This window comes from Temnothorax nylanderi, unplaced genomic scaffold (assembly GCF_030848795.1).
Source record: "Temnothorax nylanderi isolate EJ_2023f unplaced genomic scaffold, tnyl_v1.0 TNYL_tig0168_pilon, whole genome shotgun sequence".
Lineage (NCBI taxonomy): Eukaryota > Metazoa > Arthropoda > Insecta > Hymenoptera > Formicidae > Temnothorax > Temnothorax nylanderi.
In genome coordinates, this window is record NW_027249230.1 from 215,856 (window position 1) to 231,631 (window position 15,776).

General features: G+C 39.1%; 1 protein-coding gene across 1 annotated transcript in view; it reads right to left on the reverse strand.

Moving 5' to 3' along the window:
* LOC139777906 (uncharacterized) overlaps positions 1-15,776 on the reverse strand; it is a 169,527-nt gene that overhangs the window by 94,358 nt on the left and 59,393 nt on the right. The gene's annotated exons all lie outside the window — the stretch shown is intronic.

Below are 15,776 nucleotides of genomic sequence, written 5' to 3' on the forward strand. Positions count from 1 at the left end.
GAATTAATTTATTCGAATAATCGATTGTAGATAACGAGATTTATCGTAAATTCTCAATCTAACAACAATGAATTAATTCTCTATCGAAAACATAACGTCCATTGTCTTCGATCTCGAATCGAACATCGAGCATCGATTACAGAAATCCGATCAAACGGGCGTAGTTCTTCGCGCAGGAATCCTTTCCTTGTTGGCTTCCTGGTTGGGAACGAAATACCAGATTTCAATACGAAAGCACACGTGCTCGCGATCGCAGTCGATGGGATCCGTACCGGTGAAATCGAGATAGCCGAAGCGGTCTAATCTCGGCGCATCTATCAGCCACCTTTCGACCCCGGCGATTCATCTGTGCCGTGTCGAACGTGCCTGCACCTCTAATACGCCTCAGCCCAAGTGACTCTCTCGACTTTGTATCTTCTATACCATTCTCTTCTTACCGGCCATCGTTTGCGTCGCCGTTTCCCGCCTCTGTCTCTCTTTCTCTCTTTTACGCCAAGCTTTCATTATTTCATGATACCTTCGAGGACGAAACGAAAGGTGTAGGTGGGCGGCGAGGGAAATTGGCGTCGGTAAATCGGCGATCAAGCCACCGTGAGAAGACGCTCGCGGGACTTTCGACGCATCCCGACTACTACGATCTACCTCATCCTCGGAACCTTCACTCGACGAACGCAACTACGATGGACGGGCGAATACGCGAAAGTCATGGAATATCCTCTATTGACGGAGAACGCCCCGGGCGCGGGATACTAATGACCCGGAATGCGCGCGATTGGTGCCCGATAGAGAAGAGGGAAATCATCACGGATCGCTGTGAAGAATTGGTATCTGAAATTTGCACGTTTCTTCGGTATAAATATCGCAGCAACTGACGAAATTAAGAAAATATGGCAACGCTTCGACGCTTCTCTCTCTGTTTGAACTTTGTACATTGTCTGAATTCGCCCATTCGTAAAAAAAAAAACATAAATAAACTATATAAAAAATTATGCTGCGAAGCTATTTCGAGTAAATCTTACAAAAGTCCTACAGTGTTTTATATGTATTTCTTTTGTTGCGAAGAAAAATATGTTCTCAATATTGTTCTTACACTAATTGTAAGAATTTCCCATGAAGCATGAAAAGAATTAGCAAGGTGTTTTAGAAAGACATCTTATGTCATATATGATTGTTAATTTAAAAAAAAAGAGATATTTAATGATCTATAGTTTCTATCGAAAATTAAAAGAGGAGCTGCGATATAAAGCCATGTGTTTCATAAATCCGAAGTAGGAAACGATAAATCTCATCCGAAACGATATGAAGCAAGAATATTTTATTCCACCTCGGTTACATCTCGCATACGCATTATCTCGCATTCCGTTACCCTTTTACGAACGTAACGCGATGCAGCGGAAGGCATGAATCTTTATGGCACGCAGCTGCATGCGTAACGCGCACGTTGCACTTTTCCGCGCATGGACGAGCGCGAGCACTTTCGCAGCGCATTTAAAGGCGCATACTCGGTGCGTCCTCGTGGACAGGAACCGAGAAAGCCGGAGGGTGGAAGGATTGACCGACGCAGTAATTCACGTGGCGGATGCATCCGCCATCACCAGCGTCGTCGCTCGACGACGATTTCATGGCGATTCGTAACGATGCCCATAAAGGTTGACACGCTGGGAGGAAACCCTCCTCTCGCTCGCGGGGGACGATTGCCAAAAATGGGATCCGACACAAGCGAGAGATATCTCGCGATTTATGATATCGACAATCGCGAACCAAGAGATCGGGATAACGCGTTCACCATATCAATGGATGACCGACCGACTAAATTTACACCGCCGGAATTATTATCCTGATATATCGAGCGAAACCAATTCAATCCGCATCCGGCGTTCAAAATATACTAATTCTTCGAAAGTACAAAAGTTCCGATGATTTTTCACGATCTTCGGACCGCGCGTTTGTCCGAATATTTATTCGAAAACTGGTTACCGCCGAGTATTATAACAACCTCTCGTATCCCTAAATAATTAAGTCTAAAATACCCAACTGGTGCGCGTTTTAGTTTTATATGAACGACTACTCAAAATATAACAAGCTATTATAACGCGAATCGTATAATCTTTCGGCTTGCAAGCTATAAATAATTAGAAAGTCCGGTGATAATAGAGAGATTATTGCGAGCGAAAAAACAAGCATAAGATCAGTAACTTGCAATGTACACTATCTACCATGACTAATTCAAAATGGACTGTGTCAAATGTTTTAGAATTATCCTATCTGCAGTTATTATGTTGAAAGCATGCGGAAACCGCATCAAACCTTCGCGGTGGATGATCATAACTTTTGCTAATTATATAGAAAAAAATATTACCTATACACCTTTTTTAACTCCTGCAAAATATTAGAAACAACGAAAGTTACATCATTATAAGCAACGTTGACAACACTGCGAGAAAAACGGATAACTTTTAGACAGAAACTTCATGTTTCATAAATTGTAATAATCATCTTTAATAAAATAAATATTTTGTACATAGTTTGTCTTCAGATATAAATTTATCTATCATCAGAAGTAAAAAAGAAATAAAAATGAGTTTTTATCAATAGTTGCACAATATTAATTAATTGCAAGAGTAGAATTTCTTATAAAAAATCACTTCAAAAAGATGTAATTCAAGAATTTATATATACTCATTTCATGCACGTAAAAATTGAGAATATAAAGTGCTGTGGCAAATAAAAGCGATATGGAAAACCAGAGAAATATCGTATGAATCCCAGCCAGCGATCTCTAATTAACCGACATTGTCGTCGTTTGATCAGTTGTCCTTGTTATGCTATCATGAAACGAGCGTCGTGAATGGTAAACTCATGCAACTACTTAAACGGCAATAACGATATGCTTGCCGAGTGCGTGAGACACTCGCTTTTTCGCGTGAACGCGAGGAACGCGACTTGGCGTGAGAGAAGGCCATAATTCACGCTAGGCGAATATCGGTTGGAGCTCGGGAAGGATTGAGAGGGCGGTTCGGGGAGAGGGATATCCAAGTGGATGAATCTACGAAGATAACTCTTAATATCGTGTTAATTATCCGAGTCGAAGCTTAAGCAATTCCAACTCCCGGCTTGGCGTATACTTTATGGAAACGTATCGCGCGCGAACCGTAACCAAGGCGGACATTAAAGCAGACTTGCCTATAAGAAAAACGAAGGTAAGTAAAAGGATTAGAGGCGAATTTCGATAGTCGTTGTAAATCATGCGCTCCCTTATACCGAATAAATATCGCCATCGCACATTCCTTCGCGCTCGCAACCCTAAACAGAATTGTACAGCGTGTGAAAAATATGGACGAAGGATAGAAATAAGAATTTCGCATTCAATAAGAAACTCGTAATACAAATTATGATAATGTTACAATAAATTTTTAACATTTCTTTGAATATGCAGAAAATTTATGACATGACAAAGTAAAATCTACTCGAGAATTATTATTCCCATACTTCGAATACAATTTTCAAAGCGGGATAAGTGTTTAACACTTTGAGTACCATGTCTAGGTGACGCATAATTAAAAATAATTTTACTAAATATTTAAGACATTAAAGAATTAATATAAATTATATTATAAATTAGACATTTAAAAAAGCAGTAAAATATTTAAATAAATAATATATTAGATTTAAGTTCAATGCCGAAATCAGCTTTGCCCTCAAAATGTAAAAGAAAACGAAAGAATATAAATGACAGTGACAACGAAAGTTGTAATAAATTAGACATTGAGCAGCCGTAATTATTAATAACAATTCATAATTAATTTGGATTATTCTCGGAAAATGATTTGTGATCCACGCATTATCAACTCGGGTACGAATCTTATTAAAGTATTGACTTACCTCGGCGAATGCATAAGGCACGCGCGCAATAAGAAAACGAGCGAAAATGGCTGTTGGCGATTGATACCTCGATAATGGAAGTCGAACGAACAGCTTAGCAGTTACATGGGAATTTGCGGTGAGAGCATTCGCGAAGATCATACGCAGAAATGTTTCTTACATTCGATTTCGTTGAATTCTTTTTGCGGTCAGAGAAACCTTATGTGAGCGATCGAAACAAAAGACGATGCGCAAAAATTTCGCTTTCTACTATATATTTCAACAATATCTGAGAGTTACTTAATATTAAAAATATGACGTGCAATGTGTGTCATCTAATTGACGCATTTTAAATCAATCGATGGAATAAAATTGCGATAGAAGTTTAATAGAAGTATTGATGAAAAAGTTGATTGTTAAAACATATAATTCATCATCAAATAAATTTTATATTTAATAGAATTAGTTTTTAATAAAAAAAACTGCATTTTATATAAAATATATCATTTATGAAATAACTATTGAATTAATATTTGTAGAAATTAAAAACGATGCTTGTAACTTACAATCTTTGATAACTAAACCCTCATGCAATACTGAATATCATAATTAATAAATTTATTTGAGATATATTTACGACATTTAATAAAATATAAACGGACTATTGAATTGCAATTGTATCTACCAAGAAGCAGCTAATTTGCAGAAATGGCAGCAAATGAAATTTGCAAAGATGACAGCTCATTTCTAGCTCTTCTCTTTAACATAATTGCAGCGATTACGGCGCAAGATCAGCGGGATCACTCCATGGTTTCGCGACGATCGCTGTTAAATTTACCCGAGCGACGACGCAGTAGAGCCTGCAATTCGTCGCAATTAAAGCCCACCGCCGATTGGCATACTCGTCCCGTTATTACGATCAGATAATCCGAGCGTAACGCCATGCCCGAGCAGGTGGGCGGTTCAAGGCCACCACGTGGCCTCTGATATGTACATCGGATGTGCACGCGGGCACAGCGATACATTTTCACTTTCATCTGAAATCGCAAAGAGTAATTGATCCTAGAAGTTCATCTATCAAATGCTTTGCACTTCGAGAGCTCAAGAAGAGCTCTCACTTTCTCACGTTAAAAAAAAACTGAAATGCACAATAAACTATCGTTTCCGAGGCGACTCCTTTCACATGTTATTCAGTACATGCATTATTTGGAAAGTTGCAACTACCTGCTACAACTTTACCCTACACTTTACTCTTTAATTATACGCTCTATTGAAGTTTGAGAAAACAAGTGTCGGATAGACGATTAATAAGAAAATAAATCATGGAAATTATTTGCCTATTAATCAATCTGTAATCAAATTGTAATCCGCTATTACTTTGTAAATATGTATCTGTATCCAAAGAGTATACGTTTATATTCACATCAGCGAATAAAAATTAAACCATTTAATTTTGAATTTTAACATAATTGAAGAAAAGCTATTATAATAATATTCTTTTTCAATTTCACAAAAAATTATTCTAAAATTTTTATTAAACATTTAATTTTTCTCCCTGATTATACGTACAAAATATTTTTTTATAGGGATTCGTAAAAATAATATTTTGATACTTCTAACGATACGTTTATGTCAGCAGATAACCGAAGTGAATGCATTTGTCGTGGCTGGTTAAGAACTGAGAAATATACGGGTTGCCTTTTGGTCATAAAGATTCGAGCATCATTTGTTTTACGCGCGGTGTGCACTTGCCGAGGAGTCTCTATCAATATATATGGCGAACAGCATGCACAATCGCGGCGCTGTTTCTCCGACTCGAAGTATCCCATAATTATAAGCCCAGTCGCGAAAAAATTCTCGCAGATTTACGGATCTCTCCCCGCGCACGCGTCTATAAATAATCGAGATACGGAATATTCGGCGATAAACATTTTTCGGTATCACTCGCCGCGCCGCAGGCCGCGATTGTCCTTCGAAAATGCACTCCTCTATACAGGATGCCTTATGTTCTCTGGACATCCCTTTGTCTGCAGAATCTTTGAGTCCAGAGCTAGTTTCTAATTAATAAAATTGTCCAGCTTATTACATTAAATTAGAAGCTACTAAAAATTATGAGATATTTCATAAATTAACAAACAAAACTTAATTTTAGGAAAAATAGTACAAAACAAAGCTTTACACTTTGTTTAATTAAAACGTTATATTTTAAAACTAAACACATTTAGATTATATTTTTAACTAGACTTTAACGACAAGCACATAAAAACGTGGTGCAAAATTAACTTTTCATTACGGAAAAATTTATCGAATTATTCAAAAAAATTGTCCCTAAATGAAAGGCTGTGCGATGAATCTGAGACACCCCGTATGTCGATGATGGTTCAAAAAATCGCGCAATATCTCGCGCTGCGAGGAATTCGAACGTCGTTTATCAAACGTCACCGTCCGCTTATCAATGAGCAGTGCCTTCTCTCGTCCCTTTTCACCCTGAACGTAGCCTGCAATTATGTTCTCATACTCGGGGAAAAATCCACGTCGATTCGCGTATTCTCGTTCGGTGCGCGTGCTCTATAAATAATGGCGATACACGCCTCGACATATCGGCCTTTTCGAGGTCGGGCGCGCGCGAGCCCGCGGGGCGATATCGCTGCACTCGAGGATGTTTCAATGCATCATCCGATGCACGTGGTGCACACGCGAATCGCCGGCGTCCCTTTCGTCGCAAGGCGGCGCGTGGGCGCCTGATGTTACAGTTCGCCGATAGGCGAATTAAGATTCCGCTATCGGATCGTAAAGTTCGCACACCGTTTTGTAACATATATAACGTATAAGCTTCATATTCTCGCGCGAATATTCCTTACCAGGCTATCTTTTCGGTATCCTTTCGATCGGCAACGTCCGAATTTAATTATGACTCGAGCGGCGCCCCGCCGAGATTGTTTCGCGTGCGCTACGTTCACCGGATTGGCTTGATTGATAATTAAAATACCAGACGGCTCCTTGCGGAACGACCGACAATGGCCGCTGCTCTGCGGATCATAATTACATCAGAGTGACCGCCGCGGTATGATAATAGTCCCCACGATTTCGAGAACGCCCGGCCGCCGTTGATTGATCGATCCCTTGGTTCACTAGCTCGCTGAAAAACGATCGATCGATCGATCGGAGATTGATCATGCATTGGGGGCTTATGTAAACGTCAGAGGATGGGTCCGTTTTGCAAGCGATTGCGAAGAGACCCACCCTGGTTCGAAGATTCGCGTCGAGAAGCGCGTTGGACGCCGACAGAGTGGCGACGTGCGCGATCTAAAAATGCGATAATCCTAAGTGCAACGCGATGAAGGTATGCGCGCATGCACACATGCACACATCATGTGGTGATCTAATTAAACTGATGGCCTCGATACCGAGAGGCTTTTACGACTCGTCGTTCTGATACGACAAAAACTCGCCCAAGAAACTCATAACGTCGTAGACTTACGGGGTTGCATTTCGTAATTTTATGGAAACGACGATGCTGGTTAGAGCAGAAATGACCACGTCGAGCGTTAATCGAGAAGAACAGATCAATCGAGGCTACCACTTGCTATCATTAGCGCAAAATTAAACAGCGATAGACATTTAATGGTTCGCTTAAACCGGGAAAAACAGAGCAAAGATATGCGTTATAATTAGCCAATACTTTCCGTGAGATTAAGATAAAAGATTTCTCTTAAATATCAAAGTAATTCTCCATTCTCGTCTTAAATTTATGCTCGATAATTATTCGGTGAAATTGTAATTAAACATGAGATTAAGAATTGAAAAATATAAAACTAATAATGATTTCCACTTAGCGACGTATTAACAAAATTAAAACTATAAGTCTCGCAGCGAAGCTGTACTCAATTTATCCGTTCATCTTAACCCTTATCTGAGAATGCAAATATTACGGTATGAGCAAGTGCATTCCTGCGCGCCTTCGTTAATGCAGCACTTAGGCGGCTCGTAGGAACGATTGGTAGATGGAGGAGGATTTTATCGTAGATCGATAGCGCGCGAAGACGAGAAAGGGGGCAGTTTGAAAGGTTTACGGCAACTTCTAAAGTTCAATAGCAACCGGAGCAGGCGAGATTTGCCGCCATTTATTTTATAGACGTGCTCCACTTGCTAACCGACTGAAAGAGAGAGAAGGCCTGACCGATCCATTCACCAACAAAGACGGGGAAAATGCGAAAGTGTAGCTAAGACGGAAAAGACGGGGATAGTAAGAAATAAGGAGGAGAGAGAGAGAGAGAGAGAGAGAGAGAGAGAGAGAGAGAGAGAGAGAGAGAGAGAGAGAGAGAGAGAGAGAGAGAGAGAGAGAGAGAGAGAGAGAAAGATTTACGACGGTTTAGCTTTAGCAGTTTCTGCATGCCACCGCGCGGTGTAGAAACTGCCTGTTTCGAATGCAACGCGTGCGATTCACGCGACAAGTTTTACACAGCTCACTCCACTCCAAAAGTATGAATTGCTACATCTGGGTTCTAGGTCGCTGAAAGCGAGAGTACGATTCCTCGAGAATGACTTTCGCTGTTCGCTTATCGGACGCTTCCCGTAATGGCAAACAATTTGCAGAATGACGGAAAAGCGTTTTGCTTTCGAGATGAGAATACTGAGAATAAAAGCACATAAAGATTTGCATAAATAGCATCATAAAATATGGTATGATATGTTCTAAAGTATTGGAGAAAGAAAACAATTATTAATAGATTAATTTAAGAGATATACATATAAGAACAGCTTATCTACTATGTGTTAATTATAATAAATTTAGTTGCAAAATTCAATTTCTTTCATTAAAACAATTGAAATTTTATGATATTTACGAAATGGTCAATTGTATAGCTAACACGGCAAAGATCATTTAAAGAGATAATTAAGAACGTAGAGAAGAATTAAAAGCCAGAAAGGGAAGAAATGCTTCAGAAAGTTCCCAAGACACATTTTATTCGCTGTTGCATAATTCAATAATGATCAGGGAGAAGCATTGATGAAATAGAAATCGTAAATGCGTGGGATAGAATAAACAGCGAGAAACAGAATTAAATAATAAGGTACATAGACAAGAGGGAATTTTTGCAATGGTAAACGAACGCCCGCATTGATCCGTATCGCGCATTCATCGCGATTCGCCTGAGTCGTAACACGCCTCCGCTAAGTAAACGATTTATCTACGAGCGGTACCTGGTCCACCTTTAACATATATGTACGTAATACGTAATACGTAATACACGAACGTACGCAGGCACACATAGCATATAACGAGCGTGAGAAAGTCGCTCGCAGTTACGCGAATGATGATTCGATTAAGCTTAATGACAGTGCGTGAATGCAATTCGCGTATCGCGAGTTTGCACGGCGATACTTCGCGCATTATTGATGCAAAACCGATCAAGATTTACTTTGCATCACTCGCGACTCGCGACGCGACGTGGGGCGCCGTCGGGCCCCTTGCTGGAACCCCCTTGAGGCAGTCGCGTCATCCTCCGTCATGGGACCGCGTTCTTATTTCACGTCAATTTCTAGTAAACGCTCTCGCCGGGCAAGAATCGCCTTGGGAAACGGCTTCTAATTTCAATCACCGTAATCCGCGGTCATTATGCACCATCGCGCGGTTACGGTCGGCTATCTTGCGATGATCTTACGACACGACATGGTTAATCGAAACCAACTAACTACGAGAACGGAGGCGATTTTCAGGTGCGTTATACAGATATCGATTTCAGAGTATTGTGTATCAAAATTATTTACCCTGCACTTGATTTGTAATAAAATCATTTTATTCAGGAGCAACTATAAAAAGTAATTAGAATAATTTCCAGTAAAAGTAAAAGTGTAAATTAAACGTGATTCAAGACTTTGCTAAAAAAAATTCAATATCAATTGACTTTAAGTTTTCATTGTACTAAGAATAGGACAATTATCTAGAGAATCGCACAGAGGAATAATTCTAATTAGATCTAATGATTATATGCAACTATACAAAGAAGTAATCGCGCCTAGTTCGTGACGTTTTAGATAAGAGTATAAGACATATTAATTTTAAATACTGTCTTCGTTACCAGCATCAGTACCTACTCTAACAAGGTCTCCAGAGGTTAAGTATGTCATTTATCATTCGCGACAGGATTAATTATCTCGTTCGGGTGTTCAAGGGCAAGCCTAGCGATGAGGTAACGATCGGCCGTTACCGTGTCTTCCTTAAAACAAATAGATAAGTAATGCATGCGTATTTTTCTATCATATGTATGCACAACGCATGCATAATGTATTACGTTACAACCGTTAAGATATGTTCACAGCGTAAAACGTAAGAGCTCGTATCACGTAAAATTTACTCTCGCATCTGTCGATTTGGTTTTCCGGGTAACGTATTAGTGACGTGCACGTATATATACGAAAGGAAACATTAATGCACTATGGCATGGATAGACTGGATGCTTTGTGTAACTATTATTGACGTGACATAATAATGAAGAAATTAAAAGAAGATAAAATATCTTTAATTTCTTAAGATATAAAACCAATGGTTTTATACCAATGAAAAACATATTTCCTATAATTGTTCATTTATTTTATATTTCTTACTTTTTGAAATACTTTCATTCGCGTTCCACTTTTATAAAATAATATTAAATATTTTATCTATAAAAATGCGAAGATCTAAAATAGTTTATTTAAGTGTCCCGAGAGAATCGTTAATTTCTTAATAGGTATGAGAAGCGAAACTCCAAACTAAACTTAGAACAATGCTAATTAAGATATTGCGTGAGATAAACATTACGAGTTCGAGATGTAAAGGTTTGTCATGCAGCATCAACGTTTGAATCAGGCCGTGATCTATGCGGAAAATATTTTCACGACGATTGCGCGCGGTGCAAGCAACATCGACATAGGTCGAAAAGATCTCTTATTAAAGTCCGTACAAAATAACCGGGGTCTTTGAGTCTCGAGAGCCGCTGTCAGCTTATTGTGTTGCACGGGATGCTGCCATCCGTTTATTGGCCGCCCATCAAGATAACAAGACTCTCCTCTTTCCCTCTTTTTTCATCCTCGACTCCACGGGAGAGGATCCTGCGCCTTGCTCCGCGAGAGACAAAACCTCTCATTACGACCGCGTCCGTAATTAAGCTTTATACACGACGAAAAATACATCTCTTCGCTCGTTACCCGGCAATTAGTTTTTTTTTATTATTATCCTGTCGAAAGTCCGAGAAAGACAACTTAAAAACACACGATACGTTTGCTGAATGCTAAAATAGCAGCATCCTTAATTCTCAACAAGAACATCATTTTCAAGCTTAGAATAAACGCCCTTCTTCCGCTTTGATTTTTTTAATTCAGTAACTTAGCGATTTAACTGATCTTTACAATATGTAATTTTCTAAGTCATACGAAAGGTTAAGAAGCTTAATAACGTAATGTCTAAGATATCTATTAACTCGAACTCGGTTCGACCTCAACCCTTCGTTATTCCGCTCCTCCATTCCCGCATTGTTACCAGAGATTTACGCGCCTTCGAAGCGATAAAATACCCGGTCCGCAATTTCTTGGCACTCGAACCGATTGGCCACCTTGCGCACGGCCGTATGTATGCGGATGCGTATGTATGAGCGTACGGCGTACGTACATACGTGATGCACACGAGGGATTAACATGTTTCCTATGTAACGCCGCGAAGCCCTGACCGGAGACGTCGTCCTTCGCGCTCGCTTAAGTCGACATTGACGTCGTTATCCATCGTGATATGCGCTATTCAAAGACTCGACTTACCTATGGTACCCTCACGGTAGATAATGATGCATGACATTCGTCAATGATCGAGTGCTGTCGATGTCTCGACGGCGTGGGTCATTATTAGAATCGGAAACGTCTAGCAGAAGTTGAAGATGCCGAGAAATTTCAAAATTGACAAAGTGATCTCGTTTAAGATTACAGGAGCAATTTGACGGAGATCAGAGATATGACATGAAATACAAGAATTTAATTTTTTAACATAATGTATCCGTGTCGCGTATTTTATCTTAATCTCATTCGAATACTGCAATATCAGTTTTCTTCAGAAAGATCCTATATATTAATAAAATGAATTTTACATCTGAATGAAATTTACATCTGAATCTATAGTAATAATAATAACTCTGAACGAGGTGGCGTTAAAATTTAGCATACACGACGCAACGTGAATGCAATACCTTAATTGCCATCAATGGCATCAATGTATCACCTTGTCGTCTTGAACAGCGCGTTTTTCATCTTATTCGCGGTATATCAATTGCAATCGTATGTACCCGATTCTTACGATCGCGATACAGCGCCAACATTAACATATTGAATAACTAATGGGAATACCAATGCGGCGTTATTAAGATTTCCACGATCTCCCCGTGAAAATTAAATACCGCGATGCTGTTAAACGACAGGATATTCTAATCTGGCGTGCGTGCGCAATTCTTGCGTTCATTTTCCACAACAATATAATCGCAATCGCATAAACGATTCCCCGAGCTATACAACGTCTCGCTGCGGTATGCGACGCGTTGCGGTATTGTTGTTACGTCGACGTGTACAGTTAATAGGAATAACGCGTGACTAACGCGTCTCGTAAAGCACGGGCTAGCAGGTGAGCGTATACGGATCTCGTTACATAATGCAATCGGCCGCGGGTGCATGCGTGTGCGGCGGCTAAAAGCCGCACTCACGCGGTGCGTAAAGCTCGTTTCGCACGACCTGTAATTCGTGACAACGTGCTATTCGGAATTTTACGCCACGTGTGCAAGTAATGATTTATATTTTACTGTTATATTTCCTTTTAATTTTAAACATTTATATCATTATGCCTTTTTATGAGATTGGAAAAATTCTATTTCTATACGGAGCACACACAAAACCCTGTGCTAGATACACAAACTGGATTTAATTAATCGAGTAATTATTTATAATCAATCAATAATCTTTATGTCAAATTTTCGATTAATGTGTAAGACGGGATTCATCCGCAGTCCTATTTTATTTTTTTAATTGTTAAAAAAAATTTTTGTCTGTTTTGAGTTTTGGACTGTACAAAACGAATTTAATATATACATACGCATACACATACACGACAGTGCATCCAACCCGCACGGTGCAAAATACGTATTGCCGTCGGCCACATTTCATCTTCTCCGAGTCGGGGCTACGAAAAACGGGCGCGCGCAATCTCATAAAGTTTAATAAACAAGCCGCTATCTACATTCGCATCTCCCGACTTTTCCATTAAACTTTCCGCGACGACTACGCGGGGCCGCGCCGCAAGACACCGTGTAATTTTTCACAACTCCTACGCGCACCATTTGCCCACATATTGAACTATCTTTTAATCGGTATGTCGAGAGTGTCGCGTGCGTGCGCACGATTTCGCAAAACATCTCTCCTGGTTTTATGTTACCTATTTTTTTAAATCGTGCTCCCCGCTGATTTTTCTAAACCGTTACTCGTATATAAATTACTAATGCAATATAGGTTATCAGTTTATATGATCTATAATATCTATATGCAGCAGCATAAATAGCTTATAAGACTAAAACTATAAATGATATTAGTTCGTACGATCTATATGTGTTGTAAAATATATAGCAGCTTCACAGATTGGATATCATAAAATAAAATTGAGTAAACTCTTAAAATAAAATTAGGATATTCTCTTTCGAAATATAATCGTATCATTTCAGCTAATAAATCAATGATGAAATATAACATTTAAAGCTTAAGAAGATTACGATATAAAATAGTATATCAAAAGCCGAAAGAAAAACTTTCGCATTTTTGTGCTTATCTGATAAAATGTTTATTAATAAAATGCGTTTTAATAAAAAAAGATAAATATCGATGAGCCACGACTCATCATCGTGGCTTATCGCGAATGTATCTCGCATCTTCTACAGTGGACACGACGAATGGCCATTTTCGGAGCAACGAAGACGCATAAAAAAAAACAGTCGTGTTGTCATTCGATGATCCAGCAACCTTGCAACTTCATACGGTTTGACGAAGAGAACTAGAGTAAGACTGGAGTAAAGAGAGCTGAAAACAGTGCGCCGTAATCAAGAGTAAATCCTGGCCTCGTTCGCCAGAGGCGTCGCGGCATTCCGACCGCGATGTAGGCATGCGACTAGTTTGGAAACGACATAATTATCGCCACCTGGGGCCGCGTTACGCTACGGTTACGTTACTTTCTATGTCGATACTCAATAACGATCAAGTGAACCTCGATCGACTTTCCGTCTCCTTCTAATTTTCTCTTTCTTGACTCGCTCGATTCTATAGTAGCGATGCCTACAATTTAGAACACTATTCACGAATACTAATACTATCCGTCTTGTCAACGTGATCATATTTTGCCTGTTGAAATAGTAATTTTCTTTTAAGGATTTACTAATTATAATTTTATTTTAAGATATCCAATTTGTGGAGATTCTATATACTCTATAATACATGTATATAAATCATATACGAACTAATATCATTTATAGTCTAATAGTCTAATTGTAAGTCTTCCCAGCATCAATACATCTTACCTCTTCTATTAGATAAGCATCAATGTTTAAAGTGTAGTATTAAGAGAGAAAAGTGTAAAAATTTTCCGAATTTTGATATACTACTTTATATCGTAATTTTTCAAAGTTTTAAAACTGTTATACTTTTAAATATACTAATATGCTTATACTCAATATTGTATCTATTAAATAAGTATCGACAAACATCGACGTCTCAACTAATCAGAGCATATCTATTCTGAAATTGTCAGCTCCTTCTTCGGTTGTAACCGCATTGCGGTAACACGTGCGAGGGTGAGATTACAAGTGCATGTTTATTGAAAACTAACATCGTGCGCAGCGATGTGTATCGTTGATCATTGGGGCAAGGGCACCGAAATCGATGTCACAATCCTCTCTGTGCGCGAATTACGCCACTCATTAACATCGACATGTATGTCGGCATTAATGAGCCTCGGGTTTACGAGATCAAGAGTGGCAAGAATTTCAACGAGGAAAGTTTGTCGCTATAAAATTTCGAAATATCTCTTCGAGAGCTTTGTACCTTTCTAATAAATAAAAGCCCAAATAATATTTAATGAGAATTTTCAAATAAAAAAGAATTAAAATTGGACATTTAGTTTCTAAAATCTTGTCGAAGTATAATTTTACACAGCTTAATCCTAAAAATTATACTCTCTAAATATTGCACTAAAGTTTTATATCTAAATGTTTCCTTACCTTATTTCCTTATTATATGATTTCATTCATTTTTCCAAATACGAAGTTATCGTTATCGTCGTTAGATTAAAAAATTATTTAAGTTCGAATAAAATTACGCCTATGATCCAAAATTATATTATGATCGTTTCAAATCTTTTTTCAGATCAATAAATTGTAAAAATTTTTGCAATTTTTATTGCTTGCGATTTAGCTTCATGCAATGCATCGTACTTTTTAAGCATACCTCGCAGGATCTATCCAGATCCAGTCTGCAATATCTGGAATGGGCGGAAGAATGGATGCAATGCAATTTTTGCCGCAAAGGATTGAATACGGTATCGGTTGTGCTTCGATTGTGCTCGTAGCTTCGCTCGGGAGGATCGTCGTCGTGGCGATAGTGAGAGACGAGAACAAGAATCCTTCTTACCTGCAACAGAAAACACATTTTCCCATTAGACCACATCCTCTCGGCCATAATTTGCATCTGCGTCCTCCTCTCAGCCTGTTTCTCAAGGCTTTCCGTTCCGATTGCATAACATAATAGAGCGCGCGAGCAAAGATTCGCTTGAATAGTGCATACGTGTACGTGAAACGCGGCCGATCTCATCGTGGGACTCCGATCGGCGAGGTACCAGGAAACTTTCGCGCTTTTTCTCC